Here is a 7,364-nt window from a genome sequence, read left to right as displayed (position 1 = left end):
GCCGGCGGTTTGGGTCAACCGGTCGGGAAAAAACCTTCCACCCAGCTCCCCAACTCCGGCCCCCCCCCCCCCCCCCCCCCCCGCCGCAGCAACTCCCTCGCCGTCGCCACTCCCTCCTCTCCCAGCACCCCCAATCCCGTCAGCGACCCTCGTGCCGTCCCGGCGGCCGTCGCCGCTCCTTCACCCCCCACACGCGTCCCAACTCCCTCATCCCGGCGAATCTCGGCATCCGCGACCCGCGCGCCTCCTCGACCTGCGCCCCTACCACCACTTCCCGCCTCCCACCGCGGGGAGCAGTAGCAGCGGCGGGCCCTCCCTTCCCTTCGTCCGCGGCGGCGGGCGGCGCATCTCGGCATCCGCGATCCGCGCGCCTCCCCGACCTGCGCCCCCACCATCGCTTCCCGCCTCCCACCGCGGGGAGCAGCGGCGGCGGGCCCTCCGTCTCCTTCATCCGCGGCGGCGCAGGGGGACGTGGTGGCGGGCGGAGCAGCAGCGGCTGCGCCGAGCAGGTGCACGAAGCGGCGGCGTTGGTGGCGGCGGAGCAGCGGCGTGCGGCCAGCGGGCGGGCAGCTAGCGGCGGGCTCCCGTACCGCCCCGACGAGGACGTCCCCCTCCACGAGCTGCGCGGCGGCGTGGCGAGGGCCAGCCGCGTGCGGCGCGAAGCAGGTCCAGGCGGCCTAGCGCGCGGGGGCCGCGAGCAGCACGCGGGCGCAAGGAGCAGGGCGGCACGCGGATGGTCTGGGCGCGGTGCCGTCCAGTTGCTCGCCCCGGCTACTCCCACGCCGTGACGGCGAGCTGCAGACGTCTGCGCCGGGTGCTGATTCCCGTCCTCCTGCTGTCCTGGTACTAGTCTCCTCCTGCCGCACAGCGTCCTCGACTCACCCGCCTCCGGCCACCCTGTAGAGACCCTGCGTGGATGGAGCCTTCCGGTGCGTCATTGTCTCCCATTCACTGCTTCCGTCAACTCCTTTTGTGCCTTTATTAAGATGTATTTTGATTCCCTACATTTCAGTTTATGCAGTGATCAGTGGATAGCACGAATATTGAAATTTATTCCCAGGTTATAGTTATTGCTAGATTAGATATATGTTTTACGCATAATAATACGCTGCACAATTGACCTAAAGGCAAGATACCTTTAGTTCATTCCCAGATATTACTCAAACTTGCGTGGGTAGTAAAACTCTACCTCCTTCCATCTACTTTTCATGTACTAATATCTGTGTATGTGCAGATTCGCTGCTGTCACACACTGAAGACGTTCAGCGTGGTTCGCCATGGGACCACTCAACTAGAAGGTCATATGCGCATCAATTTTTTTTAATTGTCAGTGGAATTCTTAAATATGTGTCCTCTTTACCACATATATTGGCTTGGCATCAATTTCAAAACTTTTTAGACTGAGTGCCTCCGATTCAAAATATGACCCAATCATTCTTCCTGTAAGTTTTCTTGCAGTTCATCTTTTTATTTGGATGTTCATAAATGGTAACACACATTTCGACAAGATATCTGCCTTCTGCCATTTAGTTCACGGATGTGGGACAAAATTGTCCCCACTGTCCCACCCTATCCTTTTGTGTGTAATGTATCACAATCAAGTCTAGGTAATTTTTTACAAGAGTTGTTCTAGATGTATATTAGCTGTGAGCTAGTTTGCTATGAAAGGATTTATTGAGCGAAACCACAAAACAAGATGATCTCATTCTTGCATTTTACATAGGGCCTGGTTTTCAGATGCCATTTGTAGTTTTTATGCCATCACAATCAGTTGTGCCGGCACATTGATCTTGTAACAGTAGTTTTGTTTTTAGTGGAATAAGAACTGCATGTAACCTTGTTGCACCTCCATGCTACTACACTAGTGTTGTTGTTTGCAGCATATAGGTCATCGCGATGTTTGTATGTTCCTCAGATAAATTATGTGCCTTCACTTATGAATCCCTATCTTGTTCTTGATGTGCTTAAGATGCAGTATTGGGGACACCTTATAAAAAAGGTGTAGTAGCGATACTTAAATGCTAAACAGAGTTGAACTTATGCTGTTATGTGCAATTGCATGCTGTTTTAGCATTTCATTTGTAGATGTTGTACCTTTCAGGGAGGAACTGCTGGAGTTGAGCGGCTGCACAGGTCAAGAATTTTGAAGAAGTTACTCAAAGAACAAAAGCAAGCTGGCAGGATGTATGGTGGGGTCTGTTCTCTGAAGGTCTTGCAGCTGCAAGGTTTACTTGTGGTGAGATTCTAAGACTCAAAACTCACGGCACCTCTATTGTTCAGAAGTGGCCTCGGTTGCGGCGGCGGCGGCATTGTTCAGCATGCGGATGCAGGGAATCAGCCAGCGGTGACGGCATGGAGCTGGCAGCTGTGGGGGATCCAACGGCGACGGCATCGAGCAAGCTGCTACGAGGTTTCTGGAGGTGGGAACGAGTTTCACATCACCGGATTGGCAAGTGCAGCTTTGTACGGTGGTGGAATTCCAGGTATAATACAGACAAATCCAATCCAGTTGTTTGATTTTGTGAGTGATTTATTTGATTTTCGATCCCAACTTTCTGCATCACCTACCTGTTCAACGTGGCTGTAGCTCTTAGTCGATCTGATTGAGCCTAATGACTTCATGTGTACATCCAAAATTTGTAGAGGCTGGACTAGCCAACCAAATATTTGGTACTAGGCCAAATCCTGGATCGTTTAATTGCCAAATGCCTTATATATGAGATCATATGTTCGGATCAATATACTTTGCTAATCTAACTCAAGAGAGGAAATAATGGCTCATTGTACTATATTTTGTCTGATAAATATGTCTTGTTCCATCTATATGCTTGTGATACATGTCCTATGCCTTTGATTGATTTCTGTGTAAACAATGACTTTGGTATTCAATGTTCTGCCAGGTGATGAAAGGAAAAATAATTAAAATCTGGGCACACGCAGGTTGCACTATCAAACTCTGCAGCTAATGGAGGCATTACCAGTTCATCAGGTCAAGGGAGATAACTGCAATTGTATTTGGACATTAGTGGATTAGCCTGTATCTCATTCCCATCTTTCTCATGAACCAATTGCCAGTTCCTGCGGTAACCGTGCAGTCTCACACTCAGTATTTTGAGGTACGATGCACCTCAGTCAGTTTAGCAATATGAGCCATGTTTGGTCCACCAGTGTGTTGTAGTTTAGAGATGCAATGCGCACACATTTAGCTCTAGAAAATTCAACATTGCCTGGATTTATTTGCTTTCAAAGGTTGCAAGTTTCAACGTAATAAATGGAGAATCTTCATCCAAGTCAAACTTGGATTGCTCTTTGGAAGTTTGAAATTCTTCAAGAAATACTTATATATTTTACTTGTTAATGTGTGATGCTGCAGTACCAGAGGAAGGAGGTGAAGATATAGGAGTGGGTGAGTTGCCAGAAATCTAAATGACTAAATTTGGACTGGCTGCTCAGTGCGGTGTGGTTGTTGATGAGTTTATTGCTGCACTGAGATCATCTGATACAATCATCATAGGTGAGGCAAGAGCAGGCGCATTGGAGCAAATTAGGATGATTGATATGATTCTCAGCATCTCGGTGCATTTGGACGTGCGGATAATCTATCCAGAAGTCTCTTAATGACTACCTTCTTTGCAATGAAAATTCTGGAATACTGTGATGCACGGTCATGGCTGCCTAAATTAAAGACTAATATAAATCTGGTAAGCACAGTATACTACTTTCCTAAACTACATCCCATTTCTGCAATACCCCAATTTTCTTTTTAAAATATTATAATTATGCTTTCTTGCAGGCACGATCAGCTAGGATGAGGGATGAGATGCTGCATTACCGACGAGCTTCTCTAGTTTAGTATTGGAGGGTTCCCCTTCCATTTAAATATTTATCAGTAGTGTGTGCTAGCTAGATTAGTTTCCCTATGCCTGCTCCTTTCATTGTCCATATATACATGTTACCCTGTTACACAAATTAACTCGGTGAACAAATATGCTGCTAGTAAAGTCAGTCTGTTGTATTCGATGGTGTTCTTCTGCCTATCCGTGACCCATTCTCTGGTGAATTCTTTTGCCAATGCATTTTTCAAATACAATGTTCCGAGGCGGAGACAGGCAGAGATAGCATTTCCAACACTTTGCGATCATTTCCTCCGGAGATTAGGATTTAGGAACATGCTTGGCGGAGATGTGTGCTTGTGCGACTGAGAGCAAAAAAACAAGAGCTGCCTGCTCGGTCCACGTACACGTCGGTCAAGAAATAAACTAGACGGGCTCGGTCAAGAAAAAAAACCAGACGTGCTCGCTCCTGTGCGTGCGGGTGCGCCGCGTCAGAACAGCTCGCGCTCCAAGAAAAATCGCTAGCGGGCTGCGTGAGGGGGGGCGCTTGCGTGCGCGTCACAGGTTGGTTTGGGTATGGAATAACTATTTCATACTTAGGGTAGGAATTAGCTCTGTAAATAGTTATTTAGCGCGCCAGCGCTGCGTAAATAGTTATTCAGCGCGCCAGCGCTGCACGCTCCGCTCTGTGGTCCCATTTAGAAAGCAAAACCACCGAAACCGAAAAAATTGTGTTATATGCACCCCGCAACCGGAAAAGGACGTGCGTCAAGTCCTCCATCCGGAAAAGGTTATGTGAAACATATCCAAAACCGGACCATAACCGCCCACGACTGGAAAATGCTAGCTGTGACCAGAAAATGAGCTGGGTGCATCTCTGTATAGATAGATACGTCCAAAACTATAACCGGAAAAAAAAATCCTTGGAATATCTACTCTGAACAGATGTGACCGGAAAATCTTTGGGCGGATGTTCACTTGTAGAAGGAAAATAATTTGTCCAACTGGAATAGTTTGGCCGGAAAAGGTTCTTGGTTATTTTTGCAGCATGTTTTACACGGTACCGAGTCTTTGACCACCACAGAACAACTGGTTGCTATATGAGACCGGAAAATGATTGTCACCGTAACAAGAAAATTCTTTTGAATTGCAGATTACACTGAAAATCTGAAAAGACCCCAATATTTTTCGTATACAACATCATGTAGAAGACATTTTATACACACAAATAAATAAAATAATTACACATGCACGGAATGAAACATCATTGTACAATGAACTTCAGTTAAAACAGAGTACATGGATTCTAGAAAATTTTGCACACATGAACAAAGCAAAAATCCAATAACATAATTACACCACCTATCCTAGATAACTGATAATAAGAATCATGTATTTGCCAAATTTCAAGCGAACTGTAGTCAGGCCGTCAGAGTATCTGCACTGCAAATTCAAGGAATTTCTTCAGTAAATAATCTAGCAAAAGTTATCAGGAAAATAATCTAGCAAAAGAACTGCACGATGACTACACATTGACTTACTGTAACATAAAAGCCATGCGAAGTCCAAAGTACACAATTTGCAGATAAATGCCCACAAGATAGCTTCAAGTTTTCCAGCAACACCGTGAAGAAGCTTGCAGCTTCAGAATTTATATTAGAAGGCTACGCCAATTACATATGGACTAATGACAATCATTCAATATACAATTTCAAACATGAATCAGAGGTTTTGGCAATCATTCAATATACAATTTCGTGAAGCAAATTACTACATGTTTTATCAATTAAAGCCTCCACGATTCACACTGAAGAATAACTGACTTAATGGTATGAAATTACTTGCATATATGTGAAAAAGATCGACATGAACTGTGTGCTTAATATTAATGTGGCTGAATGCTAGGGATGTAAATGGTACGGATATTTTCTGATCGTATTCGAATTTGATCCGGTCTGGAAGGGTTTTTATCCGTCCATATCCGATTTCGAGTATTCAATGTCCGTAACCGATCCGTATTCAAATGCTCAAAAGTTATATTTTTATGATGTCGGTATCCATTACAATTTTATCCGACAAAAACTAACACTATTTGTATCCGACTCCATATTCGAACACAAATATGAAAATAAATACGATATCAGTGATATCCGTCCGTATCCGATCCGTTTTCATCCCTACTGAATGCACACAACACTACTCGTCATGCAGCTACAGAGCGACAAAAAGATTCCACTGTTATCTGGAGCTGAGAAATCACATTCAGAGAACAGGCATTAAATGAGATCCGCACAGCAAAGTGGGAAAAGCAGGGGATAGACAATGGGCAAATTATTATTTATGATCATGAAGTTGTCGTACCAAGATATAGTATAAAGAATATTTTATCTAGATATATGAAACTTAGGCGTCCACCTTGCCATACAAGACAAAAAAAAATGAATCTATGTTTTCCTACGTGATGGAACAGGCCAGAATCATACCATCTTATGGAATATATTTGCTAAAAATGCACTTGGTATACATCCAATGATTTGGAATAAGTAGACAGAAGATGACAAACTACCAACAAAATTCTGGAGATTTCTCATCGCTGCTAAACAAAGCCCCAGTTCTACAACTAACAAGGTTCACTTGTATTATGCACCTATAAATGAACGCACTGTCTCACGGATAGCCTGGCTGTCAACATCAGAGCACCAGGCCCCAATTGGCAACACCATACCCAGATCCGGACAAGTTCCAGGGACTCCAAGATGCAGGACAAGAGAAAATGAGTTTGCGATGCACATGCTATTTCAGTAAAGAAAAAAGAATTCACCGGATCCAAATTCTCAACACCAAATTATCGTCTTTTAAGATCGAGGACATGGGACACGACATGGGAAGGGGAAAGTCCGAACCGAAGAACTGTTAACCGTAGAGATATGATGCCCGAGATGAGAAGAAGGCAGAGTACCTTGTGGATGAGATGGCCAATTATCAGAACGCTGGACGACCAGGGCACGAATGCTCGCTGCGGAAAGGCACACGCGCCTACGGCGATGTGCCGGCGACTTCGACGAAGGGGAAGACAAGGTGAATGGGGTACCGATGACTCAGATCAAGGGGATGCGAGCTGGGATGGGGGGAAGACTGCGGACTAGGGAAGAATCACCGGCGTCGAAAACCATGGGCGACGGCGAATTGGATCGACGCCGACGCGGAGGCCTAACGGCCCGTCCTGTCCAAGGAAGAGGAAGAATAAAAGATGGGCTTCGTGAGTTCGTGGCAGTGATTTTGGGAACCGAGAACCGCCTATCGCATAAAAGCTGTGGATGTGGCGCGCTTCCCAAAATTTTAAAAATTAAAAGCGCCTAACACGTCCAACAGTCCATATTTTCTGCTGAAGTAATCATATTCCGGTTAAAAGCTTCATATTTTCCGGTTGCATTATCCGTGTGGAGAATTTCCGGTTAGAATAAATAGTTTCCGGTCAAAAGCTTCCAATTTCCCAGTTTCGGGGTGAACGCATAGTTGAGCTGCGTCGGT

At 45.6% G+C, this 7,364-nt stretch overlaps 2 long non-coding RNA genes across 5 annotated transcripts; one reads left to right on the top strand and one right to left on the bottom strand.

The window, feature by feature from the left end:
- Positions 1-763: 763 nt before the first annotated feature.
- LOC120692344 lies at positions 764-4,020 on the top strand. 4 transcript variants are annotated; one of them, XR_005682588.1, is made up of 7 exons: positions 764-929; positions 1,235-1,298; positions 2,102-2,189; positions 2,281-2,483; positions 2,901-3,116; positions 3,374-3,701; positions 3,794-4,020. It is a non-coding gene; the product is annotated as an uncharacterized LOC120692344 (long non-coding RNA). The 4 variants fall into 4 exon arrangements; XR_005682589.1 differs by having other exon boundaries at positions 2,102-2,194; XR_005682590.1 differs by having other exon boundaries at positions 2,102-2,209.
- A 927-nt stretch (positions 4,021-4,947) lies between these two features.
- Positions 4,948-7,115, bottom strand: LOC120687732. The gene is made up of 2 exons (XR_005680819.1): positions 5,375-7,115; positions 4,948-5,276 (listed from the first exon to the last, which is right to left on the bottom strand). It is a non-coding gene; the product is annotated as an uncharacterized LOC120687732 (long non-coding RNA).
- Between the last annotated feature and the right edge of the window lie 249 nt (positions 7,116-7,364).

The sequence above is a fragment of the Panicum virgatum genome, chromosome 9N (genome assembly GCF_016808335.1).
Source record: "Panicum virgatum strain AP13 chromosome 9N, P.virgatum_v5, whole genome shotgun sequence".
Classification (NCBI taxonomy): Eukaryota; Viridiplantae; Streptophyta; class Magnoliopsida; order Poales; family Poaceae; genus Panicum; species Panicum virgatum.
This window is presented reverse-complemented; position numbering and strand designations above follow the sequence as displayed.